A 25,121-nucleotide genomic window follows, 5' to 3' on the forward strand; every position below is an offset into this window, starting at 1 on the left:
GATGGCAAATAAATTCGTCCGTGGGTATTGTCTGAATTCGTCCCCATTTTGACGGGGAATCCCTGCATTGACTGGGTATGGGTATGGGTATGAGGAATTCCCGACTTTTTCAGTTGGGTATGGGGATGGGTATGGGAATGTACATATCCCCGCCATAATACCCGTCCCCGCCATATCTCCATTCTCGTTTAAATTATTAAAATATTCACAATTAATTATTCACAATTAATTAAGTAACCCTATATATATATATATATATATATATATATATATATATATATATATATATATATATTCTATTTTTTATTTCTTTTAATTATTTGGTTTGTCATGAAACTCATTCGCATCTCCAATATATTTTTTATTTTATCATAACCTTTATATAATTATGTTAAAATGATGTATGTTAATTAAAAAAAAATTATGCCTCCCATTTGAATATTTCTATTATTTTTTAATATTTTTATTTATTATATATTTTCCTTTCACATGAGAATGTTTATATCTCAATTTAAGGTAATATAAAAAAAAAATTTACTTATTATTATTATTAATAATTTTTGTTTAATTTGAAGAACTCTTTTGTTTCATTAAAATAATTTTCGTTATTTTTCAATCATTGAGTATATATGTTGATATTTGAAAAGTTTTCTTAGTTCTCTAAGATATTTTTCATCTTATCATACCTTAATTATAAATTTGATTTCTTTTGTGCGATTTCTTTTGATAGTGTCTCAAATTATTTCTAAAACACACATTTGTTAGTTTTTTAATATTTTTTTTTTATTTTCATCATGTAGAATAATATTTTGATATATTCTATCTAATTATTTTTTATTTTATAACTCATTATTAATCATACTATAATTTTTTCACTTTAAATTATGTTTGAAGTCGTTAAAATTATATATATATATATATATATATAATGATATTTAGGAATAATATATGATAATTCACTATAAGAAAAACATAAAATAGTGACTGATTTAGTCGGTAACCCATATTAGTCACTATTTTTTGTCATTGGTGGTAGTAGTTGATTTATTATCTGAATCAATGATTAAATTAGTGACCGATATAATGATCGAATCGGTACTTGATTTGTGACCAATTTAATTACTAATTTATTTGTAATTTAATGACAAATTTTTTGGTCACTAATGATATTTCTATTTAATTTTAACCACTTCAAACATAATTTAATAATTAGTTCTCTAAGGTATTTTTCATCTTATCATACCTTAATTATACATTTAATTTTCTTTGTACGATTTCTTTCAATAGTCTCTCAAATTATTTCTAAAACACACATTTGTTAGTTTTTTAATATTTTTATTTATTGTTTATTTTCATCATATAGAATAATATTTCGATATATTCTATCTAATTATTTGTTATTTTATAACTCATTATTAATCATACTGTAATTTTTTCACTTTAATTGTATAAATAACTTTTATTTACTACAATATAAAAATTTAATGTAATTGCTATGAATATCTTTTTGTCACTATCCAACATATATTGAAGTTCAAAATATACAAAATCTATGTCAAAATTTTATTATTATGTTTATTATTTGTTCTTTGTGACATTTTGATGTATTATAACTTTTATTAGTGTATAAAAAAGAGATTCATTAAAATTTAAAAAATTGAAGTAAACAAACATTTAAAATATATTTTAATTTTAATATTGGTTTTCCTTTTATATTTTTTTTGAAATATTTTTTAATTTTATCAACTAAGTTCATCAATGTTGTAGTTTGCAAATTTAATAAATGTTTTGGTTCTCATGGAATTTTATTTGGTATTCTAATATAAAATGTTGACAATTATAATTTATTTCAAAGTATTTGATATGGAAGAAACAATCATCCTCCTAATATTGAATATTTGATAATATTATGTTTTTTTTTTACCGTAATTTTTTTTCTTTTATAAAAATTAATATTGAAGTAGTTAGAACACGGGTACGGGTATAAGTACGAGATTATACCCGTTACCCGGTGGGATGTGGATGGGACAAAATTTTGATACCCGTTGGGTTTGGGTACGAGGAAGGGGATGAATTTTTTATGCGGGGATGGATATGGGATAGCGAAACCCGTCTTCGTCCCGCCTCGTTACCATCCCTACGCGAGAACAAGATTTTAATAAAAAATTAAATATATTTTCATCCTTTTGAAACATATCCTTATTAAAATATAACTTTTTTCTTTTTAATATTTCATTCATGATTTAAATCAAACTAAAATATATTACGTTAGAAACTCTTAAAACATAGTTGAATTTGGATTTACATGTATTTATCTTTTTCGCCCTTGGTACTTGTCCTAAATTTAGATGGAAGTATGCACGTAGAAGATACTCTGACGCCCAAGTTAGCTCAGTGCGTCAACAAACAATTAATATAATGATTAATGTAAACATCTTAATTGATCTCATCTGACGTGTTATTTATATCATTATATTTTGTAAATTTTGACCTGAGTGAGTCTTAATCAAAAGACCCAATTACATGAGAGATTCGCATTATTCATAAGATCCAATTACTTGTAAGCAGTGATAGACCTTCTAATTCGCGGGGGCCATGGCCCCCCCAAGATTTTTTACGTTTTTTTAAATATTTTTCTTTTTAAAATTTTTTAAATTGATTTTTATTTTTTATAAAATATAATACTTAATATTAATAAATAAAAAAATAAAAAAGTAAACATAATAAAGAATAATAAAATTTATTGAGATATTTTTTTTTTCTCTCATTTGAAGTTTCTCAGGTATTGTATTCATTTATTACTCTTGCAGCTCTTTTTTGGTTTTTTGTTTAAAAAACATAAAAAGTTAGACATAAATTCATTCTCTCGCGCTCTCACTTCTCATCTATTCTCTTATAAGATTAAAAAAAATGTAATTTTCTCATGATAGAAAAATATTAGTTTGATATTTAGTTTTTTTTTCATCTTATGAGTTTTTTGTATATTTATTTTTTATAAATATAAAAAGAAAAGTTAGGTACTATATGTTTTTTCATAACCATTTCTTAAAGGTCACTTTATTATCATATCATTTTTAGTAATTACATCTTTCAATTTTTGATTGGATTTTGATAAATTATTTTTTAGTCTTAATTTTTTTTAAATAGTTATTATTGATAAAAAAAAATAATATTCATTTGTTTTAAGTGATAAAAGGAAAGATACCTCAAAACAATATAAATTTACTTCTTCACCTATTTTCAAGCAAGCATGATACTAAAAATTCAATTATTGAATTAAATGACCATTTCTTAAGATTCAAAGAGTTGTAAGTGAAAAATTTCATATCAATTCTTTAGAACTTATTATAAAAAAATGTTCTCAAATATAAAAATATTCAAGGAAAGAGATGAAGTTAGAAAAACTTATTTAAAATGAGTTTCGTATCAAAGACAATTTCAAAACTATAATCTTCTTAAGAAAATATATACAAGAATTTTCAATACTAAATTATATATATTTTTACTATATTAATAATAATAATAATAATAATAATTAAATATATAAAATTTAAGTATATTACGGTGATCTCTTCAAATTTTTTATCAAAATCTACCTTGTAAATTCAATAAGTTAGTATACCTAATTAAATGTGGACTTACTTACTTAATACATGATTACATTAATCCGATCAGAGAAAACTGGATATATATATCCATCTACCATGTACTTGACTAAAGGAGACGTGGTCATATAAAGTATAATATTATATTAGACTTTTACGAATGAAAGAAATATTAGAATAATTCTATTTTAGCAATGGTTTTTATAAACCTAAGGGTAAAAAGTTCTAAACTGAAATACAAATTTTATAACAATTACTATAATCATATTCAAAATATACAAATAGGTGATTCAGTATGAATAAAGGTTTTTAACTCCTCTCCTAAACGAGTCTTTTCAATTAGGTATAAATACACATTTGGTATCCAAACTTTTTCGGAAAGTTCAATGTGGTACCCGAACTTTAGAAATGTTCAATTTGATACCCCAATTTTCTAAAGAGGTTCAATTTGGTCCTCTCTGTTAAGTTGGAGTTAATACCGTGTCCGTACAGGACACGTGTCAAGCCATGAAATTTTTATTTTTTTTTTATTTTTTTTTCAAAAAATTAATTTTTTTTTTCAAAAAATTTAAAAAACTGCCACGTGTCAGTTTATCATCGTGCCACGTGGCAGCTTACAAGCATGACATGTGGCAGTGTAATAGTTGTTTTCAATTTAGTACCCCAATTTAAATTTTTGGTTAACCCAAATTTTTTAAAATGATTCAATTTCGTCCTTTCCTATTTGAGACCAAATTAGTAAATAAGCTTAATTATAATTTATATAAACATGTTAAAATAATTGTTTTGAATTTATACATCAAATCACTACACCTAAATATTCAAATTATTTTATTTTTTACAAGTGTAAAAAATTTCATGTATAAAAAATTACAAAGGTTAAAATGAAAAAAATAAAATAATTTAAGTATTTAGGTGAAATGATTTGATGTATATATATTATAAAAAGTTATTGTAACATATATATAGGTTGTAATTAAGCTTATTTACTAATTTGGTCTCAAATGGAAGATGACAAAATTGAATGATTTTAAAAAATTGGGTACTAAATTGAACCAAAAATTTAAATTGGGGTACTAAATTGAAAACAACTATTACATTGCCACGTGTCATGCTTGTAAGCTGCCACGTGGCACGATGATAAACTGACACGTGGCAGTTTTTTTAAATTTTTTGAAAAAAAAAATTTAATTTTTTGAAAAAAAATTAAAAAAAAAATAAAAATTTCATGGCTTGACACGTGTCCTGTACGGACACGGTGTTAACTCCAACTTAAAGAGAGGACCAAATTGAACCTCTTTAGAAAATTGGGGGTACCAAATTAACATTCCTAAAATTCGGGTACCACATTGAACTTTTCGAAAAAGTTAGGATACCAAATGTGTATTTATACCTTTCAATTATTATTGCACCGCTAAAATGGGTACAGAACTTATGACTTGTTTAATTTTGAATACTAAAATTCAGAATAGACAAAATTTGATATTAATGGCCAATAATACTGGTAACAGCATCGATACCAAAGTAGGCTTTGGTTTGCGTGCACTGCTTAACTGGTTCGAACATTTGATGGGTTCGATTAAATTTTTGGTAAAGTTTTTTAACGCCTGAGGTTGCTCTGATATACTCCTTTTTAATGTGATTATTCATCTTATCTAAAAATCTTTATATCATTATTCATTCTATTATTTGTTAGATACATGAAAAAATATTCACAGATCTTTTTATACATGCGGATGCTCATGTATTTTTTATATTTTAATTTTAAATTTTTTTAAAACATATTTAGAAATATGACTTTTAGTGTTAACAAAACATATTTTATTTAATATTAAAAAAATTTAAAAAATAATGCATTAATCATTTCTTTTATGCATAAAGTCATATAATTTTTCCCGTTTTAAAGTCACTAAATCCATTTCTTTAAAAAATATCTATTTAATTGCTGTAACAAATTTTACTCAATTATATATAAAATAAATTCTAAAAAAATAGAAATAAAAAAAAAGAGCTGATGGGTTAATCTATCTTTTAACGGGATGGATTAAATTTTTTACTCACAGACCAATATTTTTAAGATAAATTTCAATCTATCTGATATTAAAAATGAACTTTAATATTAAAAATAACTTTAAGTTTAAATCAACTTTATAAAATTAACGATTTGTAAAATAAAAATTATACTTATTTATATATTATAAATTAATTTCGTCTTAATCGATATTAAACTATCCTATGAAACTTTCGGTGCTTACTTTTTACGGTAAATGAAAACGGGATGAACTTGTTTCATTTGTGACTCGCAACAGTACCTCTTATAACCTGTAATGTTCGCCGGATGGTGTGGCACAAGTGGTTCTGTTATGTAGCATTATAGTGGAATCTCCATATCATATTCAACCATCTCTTTCTACGCTATTTTCAAAACAAATATGTCACTAATTTCTTCTCAAATACGTTCTGTGTCTCCCTTCCGTAGAAAATCAACGTCGTGGACCAAATACTGGAACACTTACTTCTTCTTTTATTAAAAAAAAAACAAAAACTTTAAAGTTCAAATTCCAACTTGTCTTTTGTTATTTCTTTATTATTTGCTCCTCTTCATTTCTATTTTACTTATATTCCCACTTACTCATATCTGACCAGAGATTTGTTGGACACACGTAATATCTATTGAAATAGATGTTGAGTATGAAATGATGTGAATAAATATGTTTATATGATACCAGCTTATTTTATAAACAAATTTTTATTTTGCAATAAAATTTATTTTTCTATAATTATAAGTTTACGCAAGAATTAATGCAACAATATAATAAGAGGCAGTAAATCTTTATCTTTGATGAAATTTTATAGCATATTAGATATTTTTAAACTTTAAAGTTGATTTCCTTAGCTAGAAGAACACAATCATATTTATAATATTTAAAATATAAAATCAAGCGACAACAAAATATATATATATATATATATATATATATATATATATATATATATATATATATATATATATATATATTTTGTACATATTCTGTCCTATCATTGATCTAATGGATATATGATCCCAAAATAGTTCATTAAACATAATTAAATATCTATTAAATTTTTTCTCAATTAGGATAGTTCATTAATTGACAATATCTTAACAATTTAGATATGCCATAATGACGGGTAAATTATTATTACTATGACCAGGCAGCTTAATTACAATCCTATTTATATTTATACTACTTTATCACATAAGACATTACACAAGGCATTCAAATCATCTTTTAAACACACAATATTACTTGCAAGGATCCGCAACTCTTACTGACTTGAAAGTTTTCTGCATGTGAATTTCTCCTCAATAAAATCATCACTTGAAACACTCAAAGTCACTAGAACTCTTCACCTTTTATTACAGAAACAAGGAAAAAGTGTATTGAGATTGATGATACAGAGAGTTTACAAACATAGGATATAAAGACTACAGAGAAAGGCTAACTAAAACAAACAAACTAAACCTAACTAGACTTAACAGAAAGTAACCAGGGTTAAACTAATAGGCCCCCCTCAAGATGGGAGGAAAATGTTTTCTATGCCCATCTTGGAGAGAATGCTGAGAAAACTGGTTCTGGGTAAAGATTTAGTGAAACAATAAGCAAGTTGGTGATGTTTTCGTATATGGTTATGCTTGATAGTTCCTTTCTCCACATGTTCATGAACAAAGTGTAGGTCAATATCCAGATGCTTGGTGCGCTCACGGTGGGAAGGATTAGAAGCAATTTGAATGGTGGCTTGATTGTCACAATAGATCACTGCATGAGGAGTGGAAATATGAAAGTCAGTCAAAAGGTTCTTTAACCAAACAATTTCAGTAGATACAGAAGCTAATGCATGGTACTTAGCTTCTGCAGAAGATTTACTGACAGTCTTTTGGCTTTTGGCTTTCCATGAGACTAAAGAATTGCCTAAGAAAATGCAGAATCCAGTGGTGGAGCGACGAGTGTCCATACAGGAGCCCCAATCAGCATCAACATAAGCATGAACATTACAATCAGAAGCAAATTTAAACAAAATACCCTGCCCAGGTGTATGCTTAAGATATCTTAATAAAATATTAGCAACTACCATATGTTCAGTACAAGGTTTAGAAACAAACTGGCTTCATTTATGGAAAGTATAACAAATATCTGGACGAGAAATAGTCAGATATAACAGCCTGCCAATAAGACGTCTATAAATAACAGGATCAGCAATAGGAGTGTCAGAATTATTACGTAAATGTAAGTTAGGAAGCATAGGAATAGCAGAAGGTTTACAAGCAAGCATTCCACAATCTTCAAGCAGAGATAGAACATAATGGCGTTGGCACATAAATATACCAGTTTTTGATTTGGAAAGTTCAATGCCAAGAAAGAATTTTAAATCACCAAGATCTTTTAATTTGAATTTGTTTTTCAGTTGAATATTAACAGCATCAATACAATCCATGTTAGGGCTAGCAAGAATAATATCATCTACATAAACAAGGAGAGCAACAAAAGTATTATCATGGCCTTTTGTAAAAAGAGAATAGTCATGTTTAGATTGACAAAAACCAAAAGAAAGAATAGTATCACGAAATTTATGAAACCAGCTACGTGAAGCTTGTTTTAAACTATAGATGGATTTATGAAGGTGACAAACCAAAGGAGCATTAGATGTGGGTGTAAAATTATGAGTATAACCGGGAGGAATATGCATGAAATAATCTTCATTAAGATTACCATTTAGAAAAGCATTATTAATATCAAGTTGAGTTAAATGCCAATTATGAGAAGCAGCAAGGGATAAAATAATGTGCAGAGTAGTAATTTTTGCAACAGGAGAAAAAGTTTCATAAAAATCAGTACCATACTGCTGTGTAAACCCACAAGCAACCAACCTAGCTTTGTGTTTAGCGACAGTGCCATCAGAGTTAAGCTTGAGTTTAAACAACCATTTGCAACTTATAAATTTCTTACCAGGAGGAAGGTGTGTGATAGACCAAGTGTTATTCACATCCATAGCAGCAAGTTCATCGTCAATGGCTTTTTGCCAATGTGAAAAACGAATAGCTTGCTTATAATTTGAGGCTCATAATTTTCAAAGATTTGACAAAGGTAGTGTGTGTAGGGAGTGGTCAACTTGGAATAGTTAACAAAATTTTGAATAGGATATGGGATTTTTGAATTATGAGTCACATTGTAACAATGATAGTTTGAAAGGTGGGGAGGAGGATTAGAAGACCTAGCTGACCTGCGAATAGGAACAACAGAATCTAAAGAAGAGGCTAGAGTGAGAGTGGGAGAATGAGGGTTATTATCACTAGGAGAGGCAGAGGTGGGTGTAGGCAGGTTGTGATCCAGAGAATAGGTATCATCATCAAGATTAGGTGGATGAAAAACATGAGTAACAGGATGAAAAATGTCAGGAGCAGTAGAAATAGTATTTTCTTGAAAAGGAAAAATATGCTCATGAAATTTAACATCTCTAGAGGTAAAGGTTTTCCTAGTTTTGATATCCAACATTTTGTAACCCTTGTAACCTATGGGATACCCTATAAAGACAGCAGTGGTGGCTCTAGGACTGAACTTATGTCTAGAGGACAAAAGGGTAGAAGCATAACAGAGGGAACCAAAAACTTTAAAATCAAAATATAGAGGGATTTTATCAAAAAGAATTTCATATGGGGACTTATTTTCTAAAACAGGGCTAGGGGTTCTATTCATGAGAAACACAACAGTACGAATGCAATCACCCCAAACATTTATAGGAACATTAAACTGAAAAAGCAAAGATCGAGCAATGTTAAGAATATGCAAATGCTTACGTTCAACCACACTATTTTGCACAGGTCTTTCAACACAAGAGAATTGATGAAGAACACCCTTATTAGTAAAAAAATCATGAAGAGACAACTCTTTAGCATTATTAGAACGAAAAAATTTGATGTTAACATGAAAATGATTTTCAATATATTGAAAAATTTTTGGAATAAGCACAATGCAATCAGATTTGTTTTTAAGTAGATACACCCATGTAAAACAACTTTTATCATCAACCAAAGTTAAGAAATAACGAAAACCATCATAAGTAGGATAACGAAAAGGACCCCAAACATCCGCATGAATAATATCAAAGCAATGTGGACTAAAAGTATTTTTAGAAATGAAAGGTAAATGTTGTTGTTTAGACAGAGGGCATATGCTACAATGATGGTTTTTATCAACAACAGTTAAGGAAGTCTTGGCAGTAAGTAAGTTGTAAACAGGAACAAACAAATAACCTAAGCGCCTATGCCAAACATCATATGTCATAGAATTGCAAGAATTAAAATTGACAGAAGGTAAAGAATGTTTATAGAAATCAAAAACCAGAAGGCCGTGACGCAACTTAGCAGTGCCAATCGTTCTGCGATTTGAGATCCTGCAAAATGAAAAAATTAGGTTGCATAATAAAGCGAAATTGATTCTGCTGAATTAATGTAAGGAGAGATAATAGATTGAATCTAAATGAAGGAATGTAAAGGACATTATGAGGAAATATGTCCTGAGTAAGTTTAATACGGCCAATGCCTTCAACTTTAACTTTGAAGGAATTAGGAAGTAAAACATGTGAATTATTCATAGGCACATAAGAATCATACAAAGATTTGTAACAACAAATATGAGATGTGGCACCAGAATCGATAATCCATTGATATGAATTAATAGGTAAAATAGAGTTTAGAGTATTACCGATAACGTTGGTAGCAATGTCATCAGTGGAAGGAGTGGAAGGAGTAGCAGTTAATTGCGTGGTGAGGTATTGAATTAATTGTTGACATTGAGCAGTGGTCAATGTAGAATTATGTGTGGGATTTTGTTCAGAAGGACCATCAACATTATTAACAGACGAATTTGATTGATTCTTGAAATAATTGGGAGGGTACCCAACAATTTTATAACAAGTTTCTTTAGTATGACTCAAGATATCACAATGTGTGCACTTAGGACGAGGTTTCTTGGTAAATTTTTGTTTATCAATTGGGGGTTTTTGAGAAGAATTAACAGAGAAAGCTAAACTTTCAGAATTATTCGATGATTGGGTATCAATAATTTCTCGCTGAGATTCTTCTTGCAAAATTAAGGAGAAAACGTTACCGATGGATGGCAGAGGATCAGAGAGCAGGATTTGACCACGAATTTGGGAGAAGAAATCATGCAAAACCATCAAGAAGGTCATGACATATTCTGAGGCGGCGTGTTGTTGAAGTTGATGCATCCCACCGCAAGAACAATTGAAGGTGGGTTTGTATCCAGAAAGCTCTTCCCAAATTGATTTGAGTTTTGTATAATAGGTACTCACACTATCAAAACCCTGTTGTAGGGACAGAAGTTGACGCTAGAGTTGATAGATGCGCGGACCATTTTTGTAGGAGAACCTAGTTCGGAGATCCTCCCAGATCTCATGAGCGGTGGAGGCGAAGAGGATGTTTGTCACAATCTCTTTCGAAACTGAGTTGTATAACTAGGAGATAACAACGTTGTTCGCCCTTGACCAAGCAGCGAAAGAAGGATCGTCGTCTGAAGGTGCGACTAGGGTTTCGTCGATGAGCGATAATTTATTTTTGACAGATAAAGCGACCCGCATCGCACAGCTCCATGTTATGTAGTTGGTGTGATCTAAAGGTTAGGAAGTGAGAAGAAGGCTGGGGCCATCGGAATGATGTAAGAAAAGAGGATGGGTGGGATCTTGATGTGGTTCTTTGATGGGGATGGTGGAAGAATGGTTAGATGCGGCAAAGGAAGCCATGAAAACTAGCAAGAAAAAGAAAGGAAGATAAAGAATGAAAAGAGGGAACCCGAAGGGAAAAAGAGAGTTAATGCTCTACTGATACCATATTACAAAAACAAGGAAAAAGTGTATTGAGATTGATGATACAGAGAGTTTACAAACAGAAGATATAAAGACTACAAAGAAAGGCTAACTAAAACAAACAAACTAAACCTAACTAGACTTAACAGAAAGTAACCAGGGTTAAACTAATACCTTTCTCATAACATCCACTTAAGATCCTAGTAAGAATATTTAAATTGACAATTATATTTATACATTTAAAATTATTTATAGAAGTATTAGTTAAATATAAAATTCTAGACATATTTTCATCTGACCTTAATATATTGATCTAAAATTTAAAAATACATCTAATTTATTTATGATATTTTAATTTTTTTATTATCATTAAAATGATTAACCAAATTTATGTAAAAAATTAACAGCTTTAAATAATTCCACCGCCATGAAGATATGATCTAAGAATAAAGAATTTCAGCCTGGTAAAAAAAATTCAAGAGAAGTAAAATAAGTATGAAGTGTATAAAAATATATATTACGTGAAAAAATTAATAAAGAAATAAAGATAGACAAATCCCCTTGGTTTGAAAGAAAAATGTAGAGTAAAATTTAAAATAAATAATTTAAAGATATTTTCTTCGTTATGTAACTAAGAAAAATAGAAGAAATTAAAATAATTCAATAAAACAAAACAAACTATCAGAACAGGATAGTTTATACCCCGAGAGAGAGTGTCTGGGATTAAACATAATATGAAGCATAAGGTAGCACACCAATATAGAATATTCATCCACAATTAACATAATGTGTTATCTAATTTTATTGTTTATTTTTATTAAGGAATTAATATATTATTTTAGATTGATTTTGTATTGAATTGAAATCACAATCACAATCACCGTGGAATCCAATTTATTTCCATTAAGTGATGGTGATGCGTATGTCGGTTATTGTTTGATTATTTGAGTGATATTTTGATTGGTAAGTTGATAGAATAGTGTAGTGAAAGGAGTAATGTTCTCCGTTATGGACCCATCCCGTTCCGTTCCGTCGCTGGTTATTGACTAACATGTACATGAATTCCATTGTATACACTCATTCTAATTGTAGCTTATCTTCTTCGTTTCAGAATCTTCTTCTACACAACTAGTGTTCTACTCTTTAGTCTAATAATAGACAAACATAGTTTGACAAAACCACGCGTTGACTCTTTATCACCACAAAAATTGTTAGTCACAGAGGGACAATCAAATCTCTCGTATAGGGACCATTGCTTCCTCATGGATTTTTATTTTTAATTTTTAGTGATTTTTTTATAATTATTTAATAAATTCAAAGAATTAAGAGTAAAGAGATTTAGAGCTTTAGCATATGACCTATCAACACCTTAGTCACACTCTCGGTAAGGCGGTCCAAGGATAAACGGTAAAAGACCGTCCATTACAGGCGGATAATCCCATGGGTTGTTGATGTGAGGTCTGGAATGATTTTAGGAAGCTCACAACCGAGCGGTTCAAGGATAAGCGGCCAAAGGTCGCCCGCTACGGTCGATCAGCCATAGATAATTGAAAATCATATTGAGACCCTTCTCAATGTAAGTATCAACAAACATAGGCCATTATTTGCCATTCTCATCCAACTATAAGGAAACAACATGGTCGATCGGTCAGTCGGATTAACCAAGAGGTAAAACCTAGATTAAAAGTAGAGCAAATAAGTAATCAAGTTTAAAAAGTCATTACTTTAAAAAGCAATTGGGTCATAATTAAGAAAATCCTAAACAAGACTCATATAAAAAACTATAAATAGGAGCCTAAGATAAGTTGGTAGGAACTTTTACTTCACATTTATTACAACATTAATTGCATTTACCCGAACGAACTTGAACTGACTTAAGTATCGGAACCTTATCGACAGATACCCCAATCGTCTCGACAGCCAAATGAAAGAGAAAGAAAGGAGACTGCACGGAAAAAACTATACCAAAAAGAAAATATACAAATTAAGTATTTTAGATAAATGCTAGGTCCCTATACCCGAAACAATTATTTTACATTGAATTATAATCGAATGAAAACACTCATTTAATTATCTTCTAATGCTAGGATTTATTCATAGTAGGGATGAAAAATGGTTTTGAAAGGGAAAAGAATAATTAGGACAGGGAAGATTGAGAAAAAAGAAAAAAGAATCATAATAACAAAGAAAAATAAAATTACCTTTAAACTTTATTCCTAATTAAGTAATATAATATAATCAAGTAGTATAAAACTTTTGACGTTATTTTTCTTATTATTCTTTTAAATCTTAGAATAGATTGAAACAAAGAGAGATATAGATGACTGACACTATATGTTATTTCAAAATTTCCTTACCTACCACTCTCCACTACCATTCATTAAGCATTTTTAGTATATAGTATCTATTTATCCCTTCACACCTCACCAATATTCCCTAAATACTCATTTGGAATTGTTCACCTTATAAAAAATGTAAATAATGCATATTTCAATAATTCCTCTCAAGATAAATATTGACTTAGATATATAAAAAAAAAACTTCAATTACTTCAATTGAAATATCATTATTTTTTTAATTTGAATATCATTCGTAGTAAATGTAAACAAAGATAATTTAGAAATAATAATTTTTCTATTATATAAAAATAATAATGTGAAATAAATTTAACTATTATTATTGATCCATCTGAAATCATATATTTGATGGCATTATATTTTTGGGGGATGGACACAAAAACCCTTCTTTTCCACTATATATACCACCACAGCCATAGTTGTTGGAACCTTTTTCATCTCATCTTTATCGTGATAAAATTTGACTTCGGGAAACTCTATTTGGAACATTATTGGGAATAAGAACCTTTTATCATTAAGAGAAGCAAATAATCTGTTTCGAAGATTATTACTTTTTCTCACATTTATAAAACCATTTTCTCACACTTGAATGATCATCATGATTATAAATAGTCGGGACATTCGAGTAGCTTTAGTTATATCAGTTAATAAACTACTTTTATGTATGTCATCTTAAGTATTAAGTTTATAATTTTCATTAGATTATAACTTAGTCATTGAAGAATGAATCAGGTCCATATTAATTAATATTAAAATAAAATAAAAATTATATTAAATATATATATATATATATATATATATATATATAATATTATTAAATATTCAATAAAGAATAAACATATAATTTTTTCTATAACATAAATATCAAGAAAAAAGTATAATTATATAAATATTAAATAAGAGGGTAAAATAATAATTAAATAAAGATAACAAAATTACCAAAAATAGTAAAATCATAAAAAAGTATCTTAGAAATAAGTTACAAATAAAAAAGTTATATTAAATTGTTAGATTACTTAATAAACTAAAAATATTCTTAGCAATTTAAAGTAAGGGTGCGAGACAATGAATATTCATATAGGTAAGATGAGGATAAAAATGAGACACATATGTCTTCATACACAACTTTAAAAATTGAATACTACTTGTTGTAACAATATATTCTAATATCATATTTGGATCATCAGCATCCTTTCTAATTTGTTTTCAATTATTTTAAAATTTATGAAATTAAGTTTATCAAGTGATTAAAATAATTTAGGATGACATGAAAAATGTGTAAATTGACAATAATAATACAAATAATTATTTGTTAGGTTGCATCAAACACAAAAATATAATTTGATCTAACTGACCAAAACATATGATGTTATAATTACTTCATCTGTCCAACATACACAAGCTCACAATTTTATATGACAGAATAGCTTAAGGTCATTTACCTTTATATTTTGTCTGTTAAACATACATCATACTTATTATACAAATACAATGTTGATATACATATGGATCTATATAAGGGAAATTCTTTTATACTTTTAAAACAAAACAAAGATAGTCTTAATTTAAAATACATCATAAGATTAAACTAAACTATATCATCTGCAAATTTAACAAAATAAAAGATTACTGAATTTTACTATTACCTTTTAGGTTCTTAAAAACAAGAAAGTAAGGGTGAGCTATCATGCTAAAATAAGTTAAGTTCATAAAAAAAAAAAAAATGTCCATATATTTTGAATGTGAGGTCTCACTCACAATTATAATCATTTAATAATCATATCTATATAATTTGAATTCAAACTTATCATAATCATTCTTTAAGTACTTAGAATCTTTAAACGTTATCGTTATACCTTCTAAGTCATGATGGTCTTACTCCAATATGGATATGCAAATAAGTTGTACACTATAACGAATACAATGTGTGTGTTACCCCATCTTCTTTGTTTAAAAGTATAGTCAAGAGGACAATCGATAATAACGTGTGAGGCTTATGAAATTTTTTTACCTGACTAAATGTGTACAACAATCTAAGTTAACTATATCACCACTCTTTATTCCCCAAGTCTATCTAACCTTTCTCTACACTCTATGCATTTTACAATCATCCTTTCACATTAACTTTGCATACACTTCTTGAAACTAAAATTTATTGACAAAATTTTGGAAGCATAACAATTTAATTTATAACCTCCCAAATTTTTTTAAAGCAATCAAAACTATAAGACAATTAATACAATTCATATATGTATGACAGTATAATTATTTTAGTACTTTGTGTATACCTTTAAATCCTTTATCCATTAATTGACTTAAAATGTGAGAGATATTATTGTATTTATAAATAAAGTTTTGTACAAAAGGACAGAGATAATTTCTAAAAGATATATGTCTTTAATTCTAGTAATTACATTTGAAATTATCATTGCAAAAGAAGGAAAAATCTACTAAGTTTATCCTTTACATTAAATTTACCATGTCTTAGGAGTAAAAAAAATCCTTTTACTTTGTCCTTATCATGGTTGCACAAAAAATTGTGAAATAAATGAGTTTGATCCACTTGTTTTTATTATTTTCAATTGCGACCAAACAATTGACTTGAGTTCATAGATTTGTAATACACAATTTTGATATATTTGACACCTTATTATTCAAAATCACGTGTTTTAATTAAAAAACATATCAAATTAGTTTTAATACATTGTAACATCTATTTCTATGGACTATTGATGGTTTATATTGATTCTTATTTTTTTAAAAAAATTTAGAAACAAATGTAGGACTCTCATTAGTAATAAATCTTATGACAGAATTACTGACGAAATCTAATATTAGTAAGAAATTTAGTTTAAATTCATAATGAATATCAAATAAGAAAAAAGGTTCATTGTAAATTTAATAGTTTTAAATTAAATGAATAATTTTTATTGAAATTTTAAAGTCTTTACAAAAATTAATATAATTAATTTATCAAAGACCTAAAAACAATTATTAAAGATTGACAAGAATTAAATTACAATTATAAAAAAATTTAAGGACTAAGTTGAAAATATTAATAAAGTAATTAAAGACCAATTTGAAATTATTTGAAAATATATAGGGGTCCATTTGTAATCTTAATAAATATTAGGGCTTATATATGCAATTATGAAAAATATTTTTGAAGTTAACAGAAAACACTAAAATTTTGCTCTTAAAGGATTTAAGTTACGTCTTTAAGTCAATCATTAATTAATACTAATTAGTATTATTTCTTATATTATGTATAGAGAAAGATAAGATGTTACATTCACTCATACTCAAACTCAATCCATATGAAAATTTTCCACTCGTCATCTAAAGAATAAAGCATTTATAAATCTTCTTTGAGATCTAATGGGATCATGCATGCAAGTACACATGATATGACAAACTTAAACAAAGTATACTGAAGCCAAATGTGTAATGTTTAATCATCTTCTAAGATATTTTAGGTAACCAAATAAGTTTTTTGATCTTATTCAAGTGCTCGAGAAGTTTATGAATGCAAGTTATCACCATTGAGAGTACTTACTCAATTTCTTTTTATTACTTACAATACACTCATATATAATACTCTATAAATTTTTACTGACTCAAGTGACAGAAAATTCAACGAATATATCTTCTTGGCAACAAATCATTGAGTTATCAATTTGATACTTTAAAGCATCACCCTCTACACATTAAATGATTTTAAGTCTCCTTTTGATAAAAACAAAAAGAACTGAGAGATAGATACCATAAATAAGAAAACCATGGACACAAAGTCTTTTCTCTGAAAAAAATACTTAAAATATTCAAAGAAAATATTTAGAAAAAAAAATAGATATCATATGACATAATAAACTAAGAAAAAAAATAAGAGTGAATTTTATTAGTAAGATGCTAAGAAAAGCATTTATAGATATTTTATAGAATAGAAAGAAGGCTAAATTTGGCTAGTAGCTCTATCAAGTTTGTGAAATGATTTAATAAAGTTGTTCTATAATTTGTTGACTTAGTGAGTAGTCTCAAATACTACTTAAACGATTGAATGCAAGTTAAGTTAGCTAAATCGAGATAAAATATATTTTTTTCTCACCCCTTTAATTCTTCATTTACCTGCTCATATAACTGTTTATTATATTTGTATCTTTACAACTTTGCAAAACATTTTTAAACGAACTCAATTCACCCGTCTTTCAAGTAACAAACACCAGGTTAAGAAAATCAGCAGCCAATTTTAAAGATAAAGACGAAAACATTAAAAAAGAATTATAACAATATTTAATGCAATAAAACATTGTTATTCTTTTTAATTTAACATAATGATCATTTGTCCCAAGTTTTACGTTACATTAAAAGAATTACTTGAATAAACTCACGTTACATTAAAAGAAATTACATATGAATAATGAAATAATCTTTTGTGACCTAATTTTTTCATCACCAACCATTTTAAACTTACGCCCGGGCCATATCTAGTAGTTATTTACATAAATTACTATGTTCGGAGAAAAAATATTAACATTTGTACGAGAGGAAAATAAAAACAAAAAAAAAAACAATTTTTTAAAGATAAATTAACTTAGAGATAAATTAAAGACAGATATTGGACAAATTAATAAAAAAAATAGTTTTATAAATAAATTTGCTCAAAACACATGATTCGAGTGTTTTTCACAAAAGATAGTTTTAAAGATCTCCTGCTAAATATATTAATACAAAACCATTCTTCCATTCCTAAAAGAAAAGTAAGAGCATTCATTAGCTGTTTATGAAATAAAATAATCTAGAGGCATAGAACCCAAAGTTTTGTACCGTAATTCCAAGAAACTACATTGTACATTGTTTAATGCATAGTTGGCAAATAGGTTTAGAATACTATGTTCGAATGTTGAGTCTTCTTTCAAAGCTTAGACTCAACAGAGAAAGAGATGTTGAAGAGTTACGGAAAGTTTTTGTGCGTAATTTATGATTGATATATTCCCTTTCCCACCATCACCACCACTAACCCCCTAATATAAAGAACCCTTTTCAAAACTTGACTCCCTTATTCTATTATATTCACCCTTTAGCAGTTATCACCCTTCCAATCCAAATTCAAGATTGACCACTATTTTCTAGTTTCAATTTGGTGTACCCAACGTTCTTTACCCTTTCCATCACAATACTTCAAATTAGGTCATAACTCCTTTTCTTAATCTTCTTTTAGATTAACATCATAAGATTTAACATATATATCTGTTTATGTAGTGAGCCAATTTAAAAGTTATCTACTTTTATGTTGGCGGATTTGGGTTCAGATTTTCAGTTCAATCTTAAACTAGATTTAGCTTAATCCTACATGTTAAAAGCAATTTAGATTGAGTTAATTTTTTCAATCGCCTCAAGCCAAATATCTACAGAAGAAAAACAGATTAAGTTAGATTAACTCTTTTTATCCTCTATTTTTATATTATTTTTTTTTTGGTCAAAACTGCTAAAACTTTTTGTACATAAGATAATTTTGCTTAAAATCTATGAAACTATGGATTAAACAGAAACAAATCATATTCATTTCACATGTGGGCGTATGACCATGAAACACCTGTTTCTTCTCCATTAAATTAATAATTGACTTACAATGATAGCCCAACAGACCATAATGCTTCATAAATTCGTAATATTCGTAGATATTTGACTTTCTATCTTAATATATATAACTGTACTAAAATAAAAGTTACAACTATAATAAATTTGTAATTTCTCATCAATTAATGACCATGCAACTACAGAATTATATATAAAAAAAAATACACACTTATAAATTTTGCCCAGAAAAAAAAAAACTAAAGTGAAAAATAAAAGGACAGGAAATAAAATCTAATTAAAATAGTGAGGTTTCTAGTAAACAAAATGACAGTAAAATAGAGTAAATGGAAAATAAATGAATTATCTGGTGATCATTCTTCTAGAGAATCTTTGGGTCTTCCCATTTGAAAATGACAGTACAAAATCCAGAAGTTAAAATTATACGAAGCAGCCAAAGACAGTGGTGCCCAATTTCCCCACTCCTGTATTTTTGCCAAGTCTTCCTTCCAGACTTTCTACTAAATCGGCTTGATTGAGAATCCCAATTTTTAATTTTTTAGTACAAAATTAATTTATTTTTTCTATCAGATTTTCCCTTTTTTCCCATATATCTCTAACCACAAAAATTGAGTGTAGGTGGGTTGGTTCATAATCTTTCCCAATTGCAAAGCCAAGTCACTCTCAAGTTTCAACTTTGTTTTTGGGCTAGGGGTGTAAAAGAGGGATGGGTGTTCCCTGTCTTGGCTCATGATGCTTCATGTGCAGTTTTTCTACATTTATTGCAAGGGTAGACTTTTGAACTCTTGCAATCACCCAGCCCCTAAAGCTTCCACTTTTACCTTCTCCTTTATAACTGGTTCATGTGACTCATCATTCATAGTGTCCTTCTCTCATTCCATCCCCTCTTGACTCTTTTGCCACCCTATTTCCTCCTCCAAGATCTGTTTCACTAACTTTTCTATTCAATAAACAACCTATTATTGTTCTTATCCCACCAACTTTGTCATCTCACACTCCCTTCTTGTCTCTCTGATTTTTGTCTAGTATCTTGTTCATCATGGCCACCCTTTTGAAATTGTTGTCTCTTTTGGTGTTTCTTATGATCCCAGTTTCATCCCAGGTTGAGCAGCTTCTCTATGCTGGATTCAAGGATGTGGGTACTGGTAACCTGACATTGGATGGGGTGGCTGAGATACAGAAAAATGGAATACTCAAGTTGACAAATGAAACCAGCAGGTTAATGGGTCATGCCTTTTACCCATCTCCTTTTCAGATGAAGAACTCCACCACTGGTAAAGTTGTTTCCTTTTCTTCCTCCTTTGCTCTGGCTATTGTCCCTGAGTACCCCAAGCTTGGTGGCCATGGCATGGCTTTCACAATAGCAACTTCCAAGGATCTCAAGGCTCTACCTAGCCAGTACCTTGGGTTTCTCAATTCCAGTGATAATGGTAACTTCTCCAACCACATCTTTGCGGTTGAGTTTGACACAGTGCAGGACTTTGAGTTTGGGGATATTAATGACAACCATGTTGGAATAGACATCAATAGCATGCAGTCCAATAAATCTGCTAATGTTAGTGAGGTGGGTCTCAATCTCAAAGGTGGGAAACCGATTCTAGCTTGGGTTGATTATGATTCTGAATTAAGTGTTATCAGTGTTGCACTTTCCCCAAATTCATCCAAACCCAACACTCCAATCTTGTCCTTTAATGTGGATCTCGCACCCGTTTTTCATGACACCATGTATGTTGGGTTCTCTGCATCAACGGGTTTGCTTGCTAGCTCCCATTACATCTTGGGTTGGAGCTTCAAAATCAATGGACCAGCACCACCCCTTGATCTCTCTTCTCTCCCGATGCTTCCACAGCCAAAGAAAAAGCAAACATCTTTGATAACTGGGGTTTCAGTCTCAGTTGCTGTTATTCTGTTACTAGCCATCGCCATTGGCATTTACTTTTACAGAAAAATCAAGAACGCCGATGTGATTGAAGCATGGGAGCTTGAAATCGGGCCACATAGGTACTCCTACCAAGAGCTCAAGAAGGCCACAAGAGGCTTCAAGGATAAAGAACTCCTTGGGCAGGGTGGTTTTGGCAGAGTCTACAAGGGAACATTGCCAAACTCCAAGATCCAAGTAGCCGTGAAGCGAGTTTCTCACGAATCTAAGCAGGGCCTGAGGGAATTCGTGTCGGAAATAGCCAGCATAGGCCGGCTTCGCCACCGGAATTTGGTTCAATTACTGGGGTGGTGCCGCCGCCGTGGCGACCTTCTGCTTGTGTATGATTTCATGGCCAACGGGAGCTTGGACAAGTACTTGTTTGATGAGCCAAAGATGGTCCTAAGTTGGGAACACAGGTTCAAGATCATAAAGAATGTTGCTTCAGCTCTTCTATATCTACACGAGGGGTATGAGCAGGTGGTGATACACAGAGATGTGAAGGCCAGCAATGTTCTGCTAGATTTTGAGCTTAATGGAAGACTAGGTGATTTTGGGTTGGCAAGATTGTATGAACATGGTGCTAACCCAAGCACCACAAGAGTGGTGGGCACATTAGGGTATCTGGCTCCTGAGTTGCCTAGAACAGGAAAAGCTACTACAAGCTCTGATGTTTTTGCATTTGGAGCACTTCTGCTTGAGGTGGCTTGTGGGCGCAGGCCAATTGAGCCTAAGGCATTGCCAGAAGAGTTGGTTTTGGTGGATTGGGTGTGGGAGAAGTACAAACAAGGGAGAATTCTTGATGTGGTGGACCCAAAACTCAATGGGAATTTTGATGAGAAAGAGGTGTTGGTGGTGTTGAAATTGGGGTTGTTGTGTTCAAATGATGTGCCTGCTGCTAGGCCTAGCATGAGGCAAGTGGTGAGGCATTTAGATGGGGAAGTTGAAGTGCCAGAGGACTTGAAAAAACCAGGAGATATAAGTCAGCAAGAGGGGTTTGATGAGTTCTTGCACTCACTTGCATCTTCTTCCTTTGACAAGATGAGTTCTGGCTCCAATTTTGGAAACAAAGACATGGATAGTTTTATCTCTTTTTCTAATTCACCTCATTCCCTTCTCCACAGAGGAGAAACAAGGTGATTCTGCTGCATTATTCTGAGCAGGGATATACTTTCTTTACTAATCTTTTCTCACTTGAGAAATTTCGTGTGTTTTTAGTTGCCATTATCAAAGTCTCATTATAGAAAGATTTTGGATATGATGAAATGAAATGGTAAAATCTGTTACTCATTGTTCTTATGACGTCCCTTGTTGGTACTTCATATTGTTGTGACAGTATCTGCCTCCTTCATTTCTTAACGTAGTTGTGCAAATCGTATACCAATTAGATTAGCATTTATTTTTCTTGCTTCTTCATTTTTTGTGGCCTAGTTGAATGGGAAAATGTCTTAAGGTTTTTGTTTTTCAATTGAAGTTGCTAACACCGCACGCCATTTCTTTTGGTTGGTGAGAAATGTCTTTGCCTAAAATGGTTTTCTCTATTTGGAGTGTTTTAGGAGATCACGGTTACTAGGAAGGTGATTTGATCTTTTGTGTTTACTCGGTTGGTGTATTCCTTTTACTGTGTTCGTTTCCTCTCTCAACCGAGAAAAGTTTAAAATGGCAAATAGTTTGAGAAAAAGAAAGTTTCTAAAAATAACAAAAAACGAAGATATAGAGACAATAATGGTTAAGAAAAAAAATGAGAAATCCTTAAACCCAACTTCAAAAAAAAAAGAAAAAGAAAGAGAGAGATAAAAACATTTGATTTTTATAGTGTTGTGTAAAGAAATTTATTTGGTGTAGCTCGGACAAAGACAAGCCCTTTTAGCAATTTTAACTTATCACGTCTTCTTCACCATCCTTTCAAACTAATGTATAAATTATCTTTCTCTCAATTTATAATCTCCATCTTGATGTATAATTTATATCTCAATTTTTTTAACCACTTAAGAAACATATAAAAAAAATACTTAATTTGATCTTTATATCTGTATCTTAGCTTGAAGTTGATGAAAAAAAATACTTAATCTTATCTTTTTTTTTCTTACGGAAATTTACCATCTGTGACACGTACCCATATCTATAGTACAAAAGCTCCAATTTATAGATCTCTACTATGCCATCCTTTATTGCAAACGATAAATGCGTAGGAAACTGTGATTATTTTTTGTTAAGGTAGGTAGGTGCTCGATGCAGAATATATTAACAAAAAGTGAATTGTAATTTCAGGATTCATTTACATAAAAGTTGGAATATAAATAAACAGAAGTAGAGTAAAATATCTAGGAACAAAAGATAAATCTTTTCAAATGATTGGCAAGAGAAAAAGGAACAAAGAAAAGAGAAACATGTAGAAGAAGCAGAGTATAATTATATAAACTTTTAAAAAAATTACTTCTACTTCTTCTTCACTTTAAAAATGTATATATTTACTTTACCTTCCAATTTTGATAAAAAAATTAAAATTAAATTTTAAGTACTTTTAGTTAAATTTTATTAAAAAATTAATTTTATCAAATATTTAAAATATTTTTATTTTTATTTAAGTATTACGTTATTTGATTTTTGTACTTATGATGACTTGACTGTGACAGATAAAGTAAGTTATTTAAATTTAATTAAACATAAAATTAATTTCTGAATATAGAAAATAGAGAATATTTATAAATATATACTTGTGATTTTTTTTATTTATTATATTTCTACCTCATTTTTTCCTATCTTTTTTCATTGGCATATATATATAACTGCCTCCAAAGTCATTAAACCATTCCTATAATAATCAAACTCCTACAAAAATAATTGAGGTGGAGCAGCAACAAAAAGTCTTCCTCATGTTTCCATTATTCCTAGGTCATTATTGTTTCAAGGAAAAACACTAATAATATTTCTGTTAAAAAGAGTTTTTACCAAAAAAGTATCTTTCAATTCAGTTTAAGAAACTTTGTTTACTTAAATTCAATAAAATTAATTATATAATTTTTTAATATCAAAAAGTATATATTTATGAAATTCATATTAAAATACTATTTTTATTGATATAAATGTTGTATTTGAACAGACAGGAATAGAGGTTTTATTTTTGTCAAACTCTTGGTAGATTTCCTGTAATTCAAATTAATCAAGCCAGAGATGAATTCATTATCAATGTAATTAAATTCTGGTAATGTCAGATCAACCACCACTTCTGCCACAATTCTTCCAAAGGAATTTCAGAAGGGAAGAAAGTTGACAAATATCTTAAAACATTAACTAACTTAATATTATAAATTTAAATAAGGAATTAAGAGTTTATTATATAAATTTTAAATTTTAATTGTCCAAACATTATATAAGTAAAAATATAGAGCTGGCATATCTTTAATTTAAATATTTGATTTTGAAAATTATATAAGTAATAAACACTATATTTTTTTTTCTTGAAATATGTCATTTCATTATTTATTTGATAATCACTTTTAATATTTGTACTTTCAAATTTGACATAATTCTAAAAATACTCCTGCAAGTTACCTTCTCAAAAGAAATAAGCTATGTTGTCATAATCTGTATGAATCAATTTATTTCTTATTATTTATTACTTATCCATGTGAAATGTTCTTGTTCACTCGTAATTTTGAACATTTTAGAGTGCATATTAGAAATCCATTTGCATAATTATAAATGAGCATTCATGCTTTTTTTGAAATATAAAATAAAGAAATAACATTTTATAAAATGTCCACTTAAACTATCGTTTTC

General features: G+C 29.2%; 1 pseudogene; it reads left to right on the forward strand.

The window, feature by feature from the left end:
- Positions 1-20,042: 20,042 nt before the first annotated feature.
- On the forward strand, positions 20,043-22,637 carry LOC114185238 (L-type lectin-domain containing receptor kinase S.4 pseudogene; annotated as a pseudogene).
- Positions 22,638-25,121: the final 2,484 nt, after the last annotated feature.

Source organism: Vigna unguiculata, chromosome 5 (genome assembly GCF_037176805.1).
Source record: "Vigna unguiculata cultivar grain cowpea cultivar isolate G323 ecotype 2 chromosome 5, ASM3717680v1, whole genome shotgun sequence".
In the NCBI taxonomy this organism is placed as follows: Eukaryota; Viridiplantae; Streptophyta; class Magnoliopsida; order Fabales; family Fabaceae; genus Vigna; species Vigna unguiculata.